Genomic DNA, 17,785 nt, shown 5'->3' with positions numbered 1-17,785 from the left:
TTTGGCGAACTTATCATTCACACAGATTACACTGCATAATATTTTGGAAGTTAAATAATGTTTCTTTAATAAATACAGTCTCTCCGCAAAAAGTCTCTCCGCAAAAAGTCTCTCCGCAGTAAGTATTTTATTGCAAAATAAATATTTATAAGACTACAAAAGAATATATTATACTTTACTTTTAAAAACTTTATAAGAGGTGTTGAAAGTGTCGTCCTTCATTTTCAATACATAAGTTGACTCTTCTATACATGTTTAGGAATACATCTTGGAGAGTCTGACGCAGTATGGCCCGTGTGAAGGTTATGATTGCGTCTTTTAGCTTATTAACGGTTTTCGGGCGATTCTTGTACACTGATCTTTTACTTGCTCCCCAGAAAAAAGTCTAGCGTTGTTAAATTAGGTGATATTGGTGGCTAAAGTCCCTTCGAAATAATCCGTTCACTGAAAAACTCTTGAAGTAGCGCCATGGTAATGCGCGAAGTATTTGCAATAGCTCCATCTTGCTGAAAGTATGCATTATTAATTTCACTTTCAGTCAGTTGGCCTACAAATGGATAAACAATATTTGAGCAATATCTCTCGATGTCTTCAAAAAATATCGGTCCCACAATACGCTTTCTAGAAATTGTTATCCATACTCTAACTTTTTCGGGATGCAGAGGTTGCTCATGCGTCGCGTGTGGATTCTCAGTGCTCCATAACTCTATGTTTTGCGAATTTATGTGTCCCGACAGATGAAACCAAGCCTCATCGGTGTAAAAACACCCATCCAATACTTCTATGCCTTTTTCGGCAACAAAGTTTTGGAACCAATAACAATAATGGAGCCTTTTAGCATGATCCGCAGTCTTCAAGTCTTGACTGGCCAGCACTGTGTGGAAAGAAATTTAATTTCTTTTTTACTGCCGTGTGAGCACTTCCTAGACTGATTTCCGTTTCCTGTGACAATTTGCGTTAAGACTTTGACGGCCTTGCCAACAGTTTATCAGAAATATAGGGGAGTGTTTCGTCTGAAAGAACAGTAGGCCTACCGCTTCTTGCTGCGTCTTCTAAATTTTCTTATCAAATCTCGCACAGTGTCACGATGTGGGACAACAGTATTTGGAAAAGTTTCACAGTATCTTTATATTTGTTTCCAGCTCGAAACACCCATTCAACTAAAAACGTACGTTCTTCGATGGTTAGCACGTCGACGCGCTGAAGGGTATACAATAACTGAGGGCAATGGCTGACACCCGGACGTCCACGCAGAATGAAAAAAATGCACTGCGGAGAGACTTTTTGAACACCCTGTAGTATCGTGATGACACTTTGGAGCAGGTGCTTATGATGTGGTTTACGATTCCGATGTTCATTCTACAGCGTCAACATTGATTGCCACATTAAAGTGTTTTACTTGTATCTTTATCCCTTTCATTCATCAAATACTTGTGTTATTTGTCGTTCCTGGATTGCAAAAGTATATCTTTTAAAATGAGAGTTGATATATAAGTTGCTTGTCCTAGATATCCCTCTGGTTATCTATGCTACTGTCACTGTAAACTCTTCTAGCAACACAGTCGTTCATAACCTTCTGTCAAACAGAAAGTTTTAAAATTCTATTGCGGTATACCAGTGCAGCTTCCTTGGCTGTATATCGTTGGACATTTATCATCGCATACTTTACCAGGAATTCCTTTTCAATTCTCATGATGATCGATTTATTTTCAACTGTTTTGTTTATTTTACTATGTCCAAACATTTATTTTCAACTGTTTTTGTTTTGTTTATTTTACTATGTCCAGACACTTATTCTAATTAATCAGTCATTTTTGTTTGTATAGCTATCTGTTTACATTCCATAAGCACGACTGCATAAATAATTGTGCTCCATAGATCAACAATTTTTTACCGTTTTCCAAATGCATAGGTGTTTTTTTTTAATTTTTGAATCCAATCCTGTGTCCTCCTCCAGGTAGACGATACATGTCAGACGACGTTTCCCACGCCTTCCGCTACCATGTTGTGGGTCTCAAGCACAAATTATGATGTTTCTTCTTCCTGGTGCCGCTTGCAATAAACTGTTATGCGGAGACGTCGTTCTCTGAACACAGAATCACTCATTTTTTTTTATATGATGCTGCTATTTCGCATCCAAGAGTGATTTGTGTGTCGAAGCAGAAGTTTTAGAACGAAATAATCTCTCCTTCAAACATTTCCTTACTCTTTTACTCTTTTACTTGTTTCAGTCATTTGACTGCGGCCATGCTGGAGCACCGCCTTTACTCGAGCAAATCGACCCCGGGACTTATTCTTTGGAAGCCTAGTACTTATTCCATCGGTCTCTTTTGCCGAACCGCTAAGTGACGGGGACATAAACACACCAGCATCGGTTGTCAAGCAATGCTTGACAAACACAGACACACAAACACATACACACACACACACATATATATATATATATATATATATATACATATATACGACGGGCTTCTTTCAGTTTCCGTCTACCAAATCCACTCACAAGGCTTTGGTCGGCCCGAGGCTATAGTAGAAGACACTTGCCCAAGATGCCACGCAGTGGGACTGAACCCGGAACTATGTGGTTGGTAAGCAGGCTACTTACCACACAGCCACTCCTGCTCCTTCCGAATATATTTTACTTATTCCTGTTCTTTGTTCTTCCAACTCATGTGCATGAATGTAAATGCAGCGATGTCTGCATAAGTAGAAGCAGGTCCGGTAAGTTCACTGCCATCGTCATCAGTTCACCGCAGGGAAAGTTCAACGTCATCAATTCACCGTTTTTATTGTTGTTTTTTATTAAGATAGTTTTTAACTATTCATGGTGAGATTCAATGAATATATTTTCTCGGTAAACTTTCCTCGCAGTGAAATTTCCTCATGGTGAACATTCTTCACGATGAATTGGTGGCGGTGAACTTACCTGTAATTAAGTAGAAGACTGACGGAAATGCATATATAATCTACACAACACTGTTTGCATACCCAATAACTCCTTGAATGTTACAGCTGAAGTATTGTACGGACTTCGTTAACATTGTATCACGTAGTACTTATTTCACGCTGCTTCATCCGATCTCTTCCTATCTGCCATTAAACTGTTGGTGTAGGTTGTGTTATGCTTGCTTTACGAGCTCTGAATATTTCGTTTTATTTTGTGTGTGTGTGTGTGTGTGTGTGTGTGTGTGTGTGTGTGTGTGTGTGTGTGTGTGTGTGTGTGTGTGTGTGTGTGTGTGTGTGTGTGTGTGTGTGTGTGTGTAAATGCATGTATATGTTTGCATTTATGTGTGTATATATATATATATATATGTGTGTGTGTGTGTGTATGTACGTGTATATATATATATATATATATATATATATATATATATATATATATATATATATATATATATATATACATATATGCATATAATACACACACACACTCACATATATATATATATATATGCATATAATATATATTCACACACAAATACACTCAAACTACACTGCATTCTGTCGGCATCCTAGCTTTGTAAGTTAGCAGTTTGTCTGGTAAACAAGAAACCTTCTTGATAGATGCTTGTATCTAAAAAAATCTCCTCCCATACTCCAACCTAAGAACCAGGCTGTAGCATGGTTGGTGTTCGGGTGGAGGTAAAAAGAAGCATAGGATGAGTGTGTCTGGGTAGGGAGAGAGAGGCAGACGGGTGTTTGTTAGAGAATTGTGGAAAGCAAGAACTACATTTTACGCGAAATAACAGACTAAGGTGGTATAAATCACAGCCCCCACCGCTCAGACAGAATGTCTTGCTCCCTCGCGACGTTCATTCATCAGACATATACCCTTTTCACGTCTAATTAATCTGCCTGATCTTGTTGTCTTGTTGTGCGTTTTGCTTTGTACTTGTACAGAAACAAAAAAGAATCACCGAACAGGATGAGATATAAATACAAACACACACACACACAGAGAAACTCATACATGCGCATGTGCACATATCCTAAAATGGAAGCACAAACACACACAAATACATACATACATACATACATACATACATACATACATACATACATACATACATACGTATAAAGCACTGACTTTACCTGTTAAGAGGAACAAAGTTAGGCGACTTAGAATAAAGAACTCAAGTGTGTAACGTATTTTCTTCAACTCATTGATTATATATGTGTATATATGTGTGTGTGTATACATATACATATATATATATATATATATATATATATACATGTGTGTGTGTGTGTGTGAGTATGTGCGTGCGCGCGCACGCGCTTGCGTGGGCGTGAGTGCATGTGTGACTAGTTGTTTTTTCCATAAGTCAGAAAGGAAAGCACGCTCAATATAAGTAATAGAGTAGGTATATTTTCATATTGTCAAACTAGTTATGACAGTTAACAGGTCAGGTCAGAATACTGCCGTCAGTTTCACGCCAAATATTGCCACTAGATAACGGCCTTTAGAGCTGAGGATACACTCCAAGTTGACTCCGTATTAGCAAATTGGCAGAAACAAAATTTTAGTGATTTTTTTTACCCTTTCCCTATTTGTCTTTTTTTTTTTTTTGCGAGTATCAAGAACACAAAAACAAGAGGAAGAAAGGAACGGGTATGAAAAAGTTAATTAGAAATAAAAGGGGTGCTGAAAAGTTCCTGGCTTTAAGGCTGTCGCGAAAGGCCTGGCTGAAGGCCCAACCTTCCGAGTTTTTTTTACAGAATTTAGAAAAACTGAAGGACTGCTGCACTAAGTGTACGAATCTGAGAGGGGAATATGTTGAGTAAAATCATAATAAAATGATCCTCCTGTATTTTCTTTTACCCAAAGCCAAGAACCCTTTCGTAAGTATGTAGTCATAGTTATATTAATTAACTTTTTAATGCTCATTGGATTAAATGAGTTAGCACTAACTTGCTTATATATATATATATATATATATATATATATATATATATATATATATATATATATATATATATATGATATATAAGAATTTATAATATGCAGAAGGCGTCCCTTTGCAATTTCTCTTGGTCATTTTTCTTCTAATATATATATAAGCGCGAAACCATTAGGTTGTCTTGGACATTGACTGATGAGAAATCAGCTGCAAATTTTCTGTGTATTTTATTTTTGTCTAATTTTCCATTGTTACGTTTTTATTAATTTTCCGCTTGTTGTGTTCTTTCTATTCAACCCTTGAGATATATTTGTACGTTCTGTCGTACTTAATGCATTTTCATTTATTGAGTAACTGAATGTCACACATCCCGACTTTTGTTAACAGTAAGTTTATATATATATATATATATATATATATATATATATATATATATATATATATATATACGCAAACAAGGGTATAAAATTATACAATTACTTAATATTTTTTCATCACTAAGTTAGTAGCTGCCGACGAGAAGGAGTCTTTATCAAGGGTTATGCAACTATTTAGACACAAGACCAACCGTTTTGAAGGCAGAGTGTTAGTCGACTACATCCACCCCTCTATTTAACTGGTACTATATTTTATGGTCTCCAGAGGAATAAAAGGCAAAGTTGACCTCGGTGGGATTTAATGCCAGAACGTAAAGAGCCGGAGGCGATACAGTAAATCCTTTCATACGACGCTCTAACGATTCTGTCAGTCCAACTAGCTTCGTGTCACTATTAATAAAATATGAAATACCGAGTTACAGGAAAACATATTTCTGTATAAGTTGTAGAAAGGCGGCAAGCTAGCAGAATCGTTAGCACGATGGGCAAAATGCTTATTGGTAGTTCGTTCGTTTTTACTTTCTCAGTTCAAATTCCGCCGTGGTTGACTTACCCTTTCATTATTCCAATGTCGATCAGATAAGTACCAGTCGAGTACTGGGATCAATGTAATCGCCTACCCCATCCCACCCCCGAAATTACTGGCCTTGTGCCAAAGTTTTGAAATATGTACTATAAGTGGTAGAAGGCGGCGATGGGCAAAATACTTATCGATATTTCATCGTCTTTACGATCCGAGTTCAAATTTCGCCGAGGCCGACTTAGCCTTTCGTCCTTTCGGAGAACATAAAGCAAGATACAGTTGAGCGCTGGGGTTGATGTATTCCACTTAACTCTCGCCAAAATTGCTGGCCTTGTGCCAAAATTTGAAACTTTTATTATAAGTGGTAGATCTAAACAGTCTTCTGCATTCTGTGAGTTTTGTGATATTTAATGCAATAGTTTTATGTTCATTACAAGGATGTGTGTCTTGGGTATGCACACTAGTGAGTACAATAACGTCTAAGGTTCGCTGGTGAAGTAATATTGGTCTCAAATTTTGGTACAAGGCCAGCAATTTCGTGTGAGGGGACAAGTCGATTACATCGACCTCAGAGATCAGCTAGTACTTATTTTATCGAGCTCTAAAAGATGAAAGGTAAACTCGACTTCGGCAGCATTTGAACTCAGAACGTAAAGATGGACGAAATGCCGCTAAACATTTTACCCGGCGCGCTAACGATTCTGCCAGCTTGCCACCTTAACTGATGAGGTGTGCAGAGTCTCCTTTTCCACTTCGCTTTTTTCTCGCCCGTTTTCTCTCACCCTACTTTGTGTGTGTGTGAGCACATTTTAGGTTGACGCGTGCACAAGGAGATGTACATATATAGTAAAAATTGAAAAAAAAATCAATATTATATTGGTCTAAGACATGTTTCGGTCTTAATGTTACCTCATCAGCGACCGATAGACATTTTTATGCTCACTAGCATTGATAACTCTTACATATCACTATTACATCCAGATTTAATGTTTCATCACTAATACCACACTGTGTCCAGAGCTTAACCTAGCCAATTGGACCAGGTGATGTGTTATAGGCTCGAAGGAATAACTAAACACCCTAAAGAATATTCCTGTATAACTGATGACTGGCTTTTAGGCTTGCCTGGCTTAGTTCAAAACTTTTCGATAAATATGTCTTGCATTAGGAATCTTTCGATTAGGCTATCTTGTTCTGAATATAGAAAGCAAAGCTTCTATTTCATATATACCCTGTATCGCCTCCGCCTCTTTACGTTCTGGTCTTATATATTTATCTTTTGCTGACTCATTAGGATAACATATGCTAAGAAAATAAATTTATCTTAATTAGAAGCCTTCATTGCGGTAAACAGTCAACTTCATCTACTCTCTCTCTCTCTCTTTCTCTCTCCCTCTCCTTCCACTCTCATATTCAGTAAAATTTCGAATTTCAACTTTGAACCATCATCCACGTTTCAGCATTAAGATTATGTGACGTTGCACGCAATTATCCTTGCAGTAGACACACACACACACACACAAACACAAACACACGCATACATGCACACACACATACACACACACACACACACAAATTCACACACACACTCACACACAACACACACACACACACACTCACACACACACACACACATTCACACACACACACACACACACACACACACACACACACACACACACTCACACATACGGTTGCCATTTCGTGAGACGTAGTATCGAGCTAAAATGTTTGAACATATCCGGAGCACAGCTGTAAGCACGTGACGCGGTCAATTCTCAAGGGATCGCGGCTTGGAATTTTGACGACCACAAAGGACATCGACGAAAGCACAAGAACGCATATGACTCGATTGGCATCACTATATCTCTTTCTAATATAATTCGTCTCTACGAGGAAACGAAATTAGCGATGGCACAAGAAAGCCGTCGAGCTATATCAATCTACTATAAACGTTGATTTAATCCGCAGTCCCAGTACACTCTTATCATTTGCGCACCCCATGTTTATTGTGGATTATAACACAGCCAATAAATTTATTGTTAATCTCCAGAGTACAGATCACACGTTTCGATAATTTTAAGTGACATTTAGTCTCTTTTTGAGACAGTTTAAATCATCATTGGTCTTTCAAGTATTAATGCGTTCTTAGCAGCAGTGTACGTCCGTACGTGTGTCCATTCATACACATTCCATATAGTGTGTGTGTCTGTGAGTATAAGCATTTACAAATCTATATATATATAATATAATGTATGTGTGTATGTGCATAAATAAATTTAAAATGTAAAAAATTATTTAAATATATATATATATATAAATGCACATGTATGTATTTAAACATAAATTTATATATATATATATATATATATATATATATATATATATATATATATATATTGTATGTATGTATGTGTGTATGTATGAATGTATGTATGTGCATAAATAAATGTAAAATATAAATAATTATTTAAACATATATATATATATATATATACGTATATAAATGTGTGTGTGTGTGTGAATATATCGTAAGATCGTGGGGTCGATTCCCAGGCCAAACAGCGCGTGGTGTCTTGAGCATGTCAGTCAATTAATCATACGCCTCAGAAACTAGGAATTTCCCAGTGTGTACATACATACATACATACATACATACATACATACATACAAATCTATATATGTGTGTATGATGTAGGTGTGTGTATATATATGCTTGTATGTATGTATGTATGTATGTATGTATGTATCTTTTATTCTTATCTTGTTTCAGTCTTTGGGCTGTGGCCATGCTGGAGTATCGCCTTGAAGGGTTTTAGTCAGATCGACTCCAGCACTTATTTTTTAAGGCTGATACTTATTCTACCGGTTGTTTTACCAAACAGGTGTGTTATGAGAACGCAAACAAACCGACTTCGGTTGTCAAGCAGTGGTGGAAGAACAGACACAGATACAAAGACACACGCACGCACACATTTATTTATATATATATACATATATATATATATATATATATATATATATATATATATATATATATATATATATATATATATATATATATATATATATATATATGTATGTATATATATGATAGATCGCTCGCCACTACACATTCTTTATTTTCTCTCCTTGTTTCTTTCTGCGTTCCTTTCTGTGGAAGAGCGTAGGCACGAAACTTTAAAGACTTTTCACTCCCCGAGCATTATACTAATACATCTGTTTGTTGTCTACACCATCTGCCTTCGTCTTTTGTTTTTTTTTTGTGAATTCTCTCCCTATATATATATATATATATATATATATATATATATATATATATATGTGACAAGCTTCCATACAGTTTCCATCTACCAAATTCACTCACAAGACATTGGTCGACCTGGAGCTATAGTAGATGACATTTGTCGAGGGTACTGCACTGTAAGACTGAACCCGGAACCATGTGGTTGCAAAATTAAAACTGCCACCATCATCATCACGACCTCTAACCTATCAACAACTCCCACTACAACCATTACTAAATATGGACTTTATAACGACCTCCCTAAGCTATAGACTTTTTACTTCATACCGAAGACTAGTACTGGCTACAACAATAATTTCAACAAAACAGCATTTTTTTTTCTTTTTAACAGTAATAGTTCAATAGCCGAGGATCCCTCCGGGTGGTCATGTGACTTACTAGAAGTGTCAGCCAAATTCTCCTGAACTACACTTCAACATCTTAGAAAAAGGAAAACACATTGGATAACATAGTCCACGGTACAATGTTTAAAAATGAAATTGTCGTGGATGAAATGCTTTACTCATAGATTTGCATCAGGAGAGCTTACCTAGTGTGAAACAATAACAACAAAAACGAAAGTTTCAAAACTATATTTGCTAGTTACTGAGTACCAAGACAATTACATTATTTAACATAAGGAATATCGAAAGCAGAATAGTTAGCACGCCGAGCAAAGTCCATCTGTCTTTACGTTCTGAGTTCAAATTCCGCTGAGTTCAACTTAGCCTTTCATCCTTTCGGGGGTCAATAAATTAAGTACCATTGAAACACTGGGGCCGATATAACTGACTTTCCCACTTCCTTGAACTTGCTTGTGCCAAACTTTGAGACCATAATTGAAAATAAGACGGCGTGCTGGCAGAATCGTAAGCACGTTGGAAAATGCTTAGCAGCATTTCTTCCGCTTTGCGTTCTGAATTCAAATTCCGCCGAGGTCGACTTTGCCTTTAATCCCTTTTAGAGTGGATAAGAACCAGCTTAGCACTGGCGTCCATGTAATCGACTAGCCTCCTCCGCTTTAGGCCTTGTGCCTATAGCAGAGTTACACTGGCTTACAGAGAAACTGAGGCAAACATAAAATAGTTGTCCTAGCTTAATTTCGGGGTGATGATTTCAGATACAAAACCAGTTTTCACTCATCACCTCTAATTTTTGAAATATACATTCTTATGATTTTGCAACAATTCACGTAACTATATATATGTGATACATAGATACATATTTCTACAATGGCTTCAGGCACTTCAAAACACGGAGGATTCATCAAGGCAAATTCATACTGCTACGTGTGTGGGGATTTCACGACAGTTGCACAGCGCCAAACAATTACTTCCATCCTGAGAACTGCTTAGTTTCGTTATTTTGACTGTAAAATTAGAGATCAGGACAAATCCTGGACCCCACACATTTGTTGTAAACCTTGCTAAAATGGACTAACTGAATAGTTTAACGGCAAGAAAGCAGCTTTCAACTTTGCTGTCCCGATAGTCTGGAGAGAGCCACGAAACCATGCAGGTGATTGTTATTTTTGTCTAAAAGATATATCAGGTTTCAATGCTTCTTCTAGAAAAAGATCAAATATCCCAACCTTCCCTCAGCTATGAAACCTGTTTCCCACTCAGATGATCTCCCTGTCCCTACACCCCCAACAAATAAGGCTCTTCTTCCTTCATCAGATGAAGAAATGCCTTCGGGGAAGATTCTGCCAAGTCGATCTCTTCAGAAGATAAAGTCTCTATTCAGAAACAAGTGGCAATGAGCCCCACTGGATCACGCAGGAAGACTTGAATTACCTTGCCCGTGATTTGTATCTATCTAAGCAGTAGTCAGAGCTCTTGGTATCCCGGCTTAAGCAGTGGAACCTGGTCAAGGCAGATGTAAGGATCACCAGTTTCTGGACACGGAACCAGAACTTTGCTTCATTCTTCGGCATGGAAAACAGGTTGTACTACTGCACAAATGTCTCTGGTTCGTTCATCTTCCTTGGTTTCTCACACAATGCCTCAGACTGGCGTCTTTTCATAAACTCTTCCAAGTGAAGTTTAAAGGCTGTGCTCCTGCACAATGGGAATAAATACCCCAACATTCTCATTGCCTACTCAGACCTTCTGAAGGAGTCGTATGGCAATATGGAGCTACTTTTGGAAGCTGTCAAGTACAACCAGTACTAGTGGAGTCTCTGCGGGGACCTCAAGGTCATGAGTTCCTTAGTGGTATGCAAGTGGACTTCACAAAGTATTGCTGCTTTCTCTGTCTCTGAGACAGTTAGGCAGTGTCCAAGGTCATAAAGCAGAAGCAGAAAGACTGAGGATCTAGGAGCACTTTCGTGCCTGGGGAAAACAGTGTCCAAGAAAATCCTCTGGTGGACATGAACAAAATACTTATTCCTCCCCTTCATATCAAGCTTGGTTTAATGAAGAATTTCGTGAAGGCCATAGACAAAAATGGTGCTGCCTTCCAACACTTGTGCACTCTGTTCCCAGCTCTGAGCTCTTCTAAGCTCAAGGAGGGCACCTTCATTGGACCTCAGATCCGAAAGGTGCTGAAGGATAAGGACTTTGAGGAACTTCTTACCTTAAAGGAACTGAGAGCATGGGAAGCATTTAAGTCAGTCTGCCATGGTTTCCTTGATAACACACGGGTACTAGATTACCAAAAGTGTATAGAGAAGTTGTTACAGTCTTGTGAGGATACGGGGTGCCGAATGTCACTTAAAATTCCCTTTCTCTACTCCCACCTTAACTACTTCCCTCCGAACCATAGAGCTGTGAGTGATGAGCATGGAGAAAGGTTCCACTAATATCTTACTACCACTAAGATATTACTAAAATGGAGAGCAACTACCAAGGCAAGTGGAACCCCAGCATGATGAGTGACTTTTGCTGGATGCTCATGCATGACATCCTGCAGGCAAAGTACACAAGATAGTCCAAAATACTCACTTCTAACTGTCTGTTGTACTATGATTTGTGTATATTGTATTATCCAAGTAATTTAGTTCCATCAATATTCTGTATCTATGTTGTTTTTTTTCTGTAAATTACCTTTGTAACAGATGAAATAAACATGTTTTGAATTTATATGCAGTATAATTAAAATGGGAACTGTGAAAGCAAAAACACTAGAGGTGATAGAGTAAAACTGTTCAGAAAACTGAATTCACCACATCAAAATTAGTAAAAACCACCTATTCACAACCTTGCCTCAGAGCAAAAAAAACAATTTTTGTAAACCAGTGTTATCAGTAAATAAAAACGTTACATTTAAGTTGTAAGGCCTGGAAGAACCCCGAATTTTTATGTTATTTCACCTTCAGTACTTATATTTTGAAATGTGCTCTCATCTTTTTAGTCTGAAGGAAAGGTGAAGCCCATCACCCTTTACAGGGTCTCCAAGACTTAAGTGGGTAGGAGGGAGGAAGGTATCCACAAACTGGTGACCTAATCTAAAGTCTTGTAAGAAGGTGGATTCGACCAAAGGCACCCAAAATGCCAGGGAGAGGTTTTAAGCTGGGCGACGAGTTGAGTCTACTACCCAAGTAGGCCGTAGTACAAGGTGGATTGGTACTAATTTTATTAACTCGTAAAGAAAGAAATGCAAAGATGACTACGGTAGGATTTGAACTCAGAACACCGAGAGTAAGAACAAATACCACATGATATTCTGTTCGACGCTCTAACCACTAACCCAGTTTGACGTCAGTTAGACAACAAAAGGGTCATGGAAAAAACAATTTGGGGCAGTGCTTAGGAGGTTAATTGATCATCAAGCAGCGGTCCTGCAGACATACATTATAAATACAAGTGTGTAGCCATTTGCCTCTGTGATGACCAAGCATCTGTTCATATCTTCTGCATAGTATAGGCGGGGCATCACGCCAGCTAAGAGCGTAGAACTTTCTCTTATTCTGTGTAGCACGATATTATGATACAATGAGAAGGAAATGTAAGAAATTTCTGTAAAGAATTTACGTACCATTTGTCTTCTTAGACTGAAAACTGTTTCAGTTATATTGCAATTGTGTAGCGTATATCAGAATTTAGTAGCTGGGAAAGAAAAAAGACGTCTGAGAATGTCTTGTTAAAATAAATAGACATTGTCGCAGATTACGCGAGAAATATCAATGTTTTGGAGCATTTGATACGTCTGACACAACGGAGTACAATGTTCTTGTATTGTTTGTTTATTGTTATGATTATCTTCGTCTATCTTTCACTTTAAAAACATACATAGGCTGATAAAAATATCTCAATACATATACAAATACACACTTACACACACGCGCGTAATATATACGTATATATGCATGATTATATGTGTATGCGTAAGTGTGCGTGTGCGCGTGTATATTTTTAGTAAAGGAGACGAGTTGCCAGAAACTGTAGACTGAACAGACTAAAAAGCCTAACAGTATTTAGTTTCATCCTTCTATTTATTCTGAGCTCTGGTCGACTTTGCCTCTCATCCTCTTTCCGAAGGTCAATTTAACGGATACCAGTAATATACTCGTCCCCCGCCAAAAAATAGTAATCAATCGGCTTTGTGTTTAAACAACAGAAATTATAATTACACTCATTTCTAACATTGCTATCCAACTACAAACCACAAAATATTAAAATGAAAGACAGTATTTGAACTGAGAACTTAGAATATGGTATTTTGTCCGACAATCTAATGACTCTCTTAAGCATATATAATTATATTGGTTTCAAATTTTGGCACAAGGCTAGCAATTTCATGGGAGGAAGTAAGTCGATTATTTCAACCCCAGTGCTCAACTGGTACTTATTTTATTGATCCCGAAAGGATGAAAGGTAAAATCGACCTAGGCGGAATTTGAACTCAGAATGTAAAGACGGACGAAATGCATTTTGCCCTGCGCGGTAACAGTTGCGCCAGCTCGCCGCCTTAGCATATATAATTATATTGGTTTCTGCCTTAGCGCGAGGTCACAGATTCATGGATAGAGTACAGATGCACTATCTTCTATTACCTTTTCTTATGTAGTGTGACTCTAATATCTTCTGTTTCTCGTTTGTAGCCGGTTGCGTACTCCTCCGAGCCTATTCGAGACATGTGTATTTGCTCTATCGTCACCCATATTGTCTAAGATACTCTGGAATTCTTTGCCTACTATATTTTATTTTTTATTTGTTCCAGTCATTGGACGACGGCAATGCTGGGGCACCGCCTTGAGGGGCTTAGTCGAACAAATTGTTCCTAGTTCTTATATTTTTAAACCTTGTATTTATTCTATTGGCCTCTTCTTGCCGAGTTGTTAATTTACGGGGACGTAAACAAACCAACACTGGTTGTCAATCGGTGGTGGAAGACAAACACAATGATAAACACACATTGTGAGGGTGTGTGTGTATGACTAGCTTCTTTCATTTTCCGTCTACCAAATCCATTCACAAGTCTTTGGTCGACCCGGAGGTATAATAGAATTCATATATATATATATATATATATATATATATATATATACGAGGGCTGATCAATAAGTATCAGGACTTCAGGACTGTTGCCATAGTAACGAAGCTAAAGCACGCAGAGTGAACCCGCTTGACAAAGATTGACCTTGAACTCTGTTGTGCATGCGCACTAAGTTTTAACGTTCTACTTCACTTCCGCTGTTTACAGCAGTGCTTGGAAAGAAGATGTGTAGCGTGTGATTGTCGCATTGATCATGACCGAGGAAGTTGTCATGGCGATACCTGCTCAGAGGCCTAAACAAAGTTGCAGAAAGTGCATGGAGAGGAGTGCATGAGCCGCGCACTAGAGTACTTGTGGTTCAGATGTTTCCAAGATGGCCGGAAAAATGTCGATATTGACGAAGGTTCTGGGAAACCTGCAGCCAGCAGAACTGAGAAAAACATCGCAGGTCTACATGCAGCTGTGAGGGGAAATCGTCGAAGCACCATCCGTGAGTTTTCAGAGGATGTGCAGATTAGTTACAGTTCAGTCCAGTCCATTTTGTGCCAAAACTGCTTTCAGCTGACCAAAAAGACACTCGGGTTTCAGTTGCACAAGAACTCCTTGATTGTGTCGAGAATGATGGAAACTTTTTGGAAACTTTGCGTAGGCCTCTGAGCAGGTATTTCAAGCTTTTGGCAAAATTTGATGCAGATTCTCTCCTCAACTTTCTCAGTCATGTTCAATACCACGATTACACGATACACACCCTACTTCCAAGCACTGCTGTAAGCAGGGGAAGTGAGGTAGAACGTTGAAACTTAGTACCCATGCTCAGCAGAGTTCAAGGTCAACCTGTCCCAGCAGCTTCACTCTGCGTGCTTTAGCTTTGTTACTATGACAACAATTCGGATACTTATTGATCAGACCATGTAGATAGATAGATAGATAGATAGATAGATAGATAGATAGATAGATAGATAAAATCTCAATATCTCATTTAGTGAATGACAAAAGAACAGGAGTTAATTTATTGATATTACGCCTTGTACTGGCGAGCTGGCAGAATCGTTAGCACGCCGAGTGACAGCCTAACGGCATCTCGTCCGTCTTTACGTTCTGAGTTCAAATTCCGCCGAGGTCAACTTATCCTTTTGGGGTTGATAAAATAAGTACCAGTTGAACAGTCAGGGTCTATGTAATCGACTTACCGCATCCTCCGAAACTGCTGGAAATTAATATTACACCCAGTACTCAATTAACGTTTATACTCTAAAGGATAAGTATATGAAATTCTAACAACTGGTTATTGGTATCTGAATGCCTAAGAGAGGAAATCATTGAACGTGTAGTATTAGAGTAATGTAGCATTGTCTCATATGTGCTTTTGATTATATATTTTTCCAAAGCCAAAACAATGCAACCCACTGCGTGGCACCTTGGGCAAGAATCTTCTACTATAGCTTCGGACCGATCAAAGCCTTGCGAGTGGATGTGGTAGATGGAAACTGAAAGAAGCCCATCGTATATACATATATATATATATATATATATATATATATAGAGAGAGAGAGAGAGAGAGAGAGAGAGAGAGAGGAGTATGGAAGGTATTTGTATCAGGAAGACCCAAAATGGGTCACGTATTAGCATGCATACATATAAATTGACAGAATGGGATAAAACACCAAGGTAGTAAATAGATTTCATAACAATTATCAAGAAAAGGTCTTACAGCTGTTTCCGGGATATTTTATATATCTCTTCATCAGAGACGGTGCGGTAGGGTTATACAAAATATCCCGGAAACAGCTGTATGACCTTTTCTTGATAAATGTTATGAAATCTATTTACTGCTTTGGTGTTTTTTATCTCATTCTGTCAATTTAAATATATATATATATATATATATATATATATATATATATATATATATATTTCTACACACACACACACACATATATATATATATATATATATATATATATATATATATATATGCGTGTGTTTCTTTGTTTCCTTCAACCCGTAAAACCACCACCACCACCCACCGCTTGACAATTGGTATTAGTGTGTTTGCGTCCCCGTAATGTAGCGGTTCGGTAAAAGGGATCGATAGAATAAGTACTAGGCTAAAAAAAAAGAAGTCCTGGGTTCGATTTCTTCGACTAAAAACTCTTCAACATATTTCTGTAGGTGCTTCTACCACGAAAAAAACATTAACATCGAGATGTGCTTTAATCCGTATGTCTAGTTGTCTGATGGCATTTCTGATGTTGATTACGTTGGCTACACGTGGTTTCGTACACCACATAGGACCATAGAAATATATCATTTTTGATCGGGCAGTTGTGTAGTGTGCATATGATGTTAGTTTTGCCTTGAACATATTCTTTTCTACTCTAGACACAAGGCCCCAGATCGACTCCAGTACGCAACTGGTACTTAATTTATCGACCCTGAAAGGATGAAAGGCAAAGTCGACCTCGGCGGAATTTGAACTCAGACAGACGAATTGCCTTGAACATGTCCTATACATTGTTATACTTTTCTTAGAGAGAGAGAGAGAGAGAGAGAGAGAGAGAGAGAGAGAGAGAGAGAGAGAGAGAGAGAGAGAGAGAGAGAGCAAATGCAGAAGTATCGAGAAATATACAAATAAGTTACTATTAACGCACGAATTCAACTTTAAATAATATATTGTGCTTTATTGGGTTAATATACCCCTAGATAGTAAAAACGGCAGAGAACTATTTTGCGGGACTCGAACCACGCATCTTCGTACACACACACATTCCCCACCCCACCCCACATACACACACACACACACACACACATACGTATACACTTACTATACATACATTGAAATAAAATATAAACGCATACTTAAAATAAATAGTACATATACATACATAAATACTAACACACATACATACATACACACATGCGTACATACATTTGTATATATATATATGTATATATATATATATATAAACATTTATGTGCATATATTTTTACGTGTAAACATATATCTACATTTATATTTATATATGAATGTATGTGTCTAAATGTGTATGTATGTGATTTTCTTCCACATGCATACATACATGCGTACATGCATGCATACATACATACATACATACATACATACATATATACATACATACAGACAGACAGACAGACTGACAGACTGGGTTCCACAATGGCTATCAGAAAGAGAGATAATTTATTTACCTAAGTCGCGATCTCTTAAAAAACATTTTTAGTTTGTTATCGTCTTTCA

Source organism: Octopus bimaculoides, chromosome 3 (assembly GCF_046866305.1).
Source record: "Octopus bimaculoides isolate indiv1 chromosome 3, ASM4686630v1, whole genome shotgun sequence".
NCBI classification, from domain to species: domain Eukaryota; kingdom Metazoa; phylum Mollusca; class Cephalopoda; order Octopoda; family Octopodidae; genus Octopus; species Octopus bimaculoides.
This window is presented reverse-complemented; position numbering follows the sequence as displayed.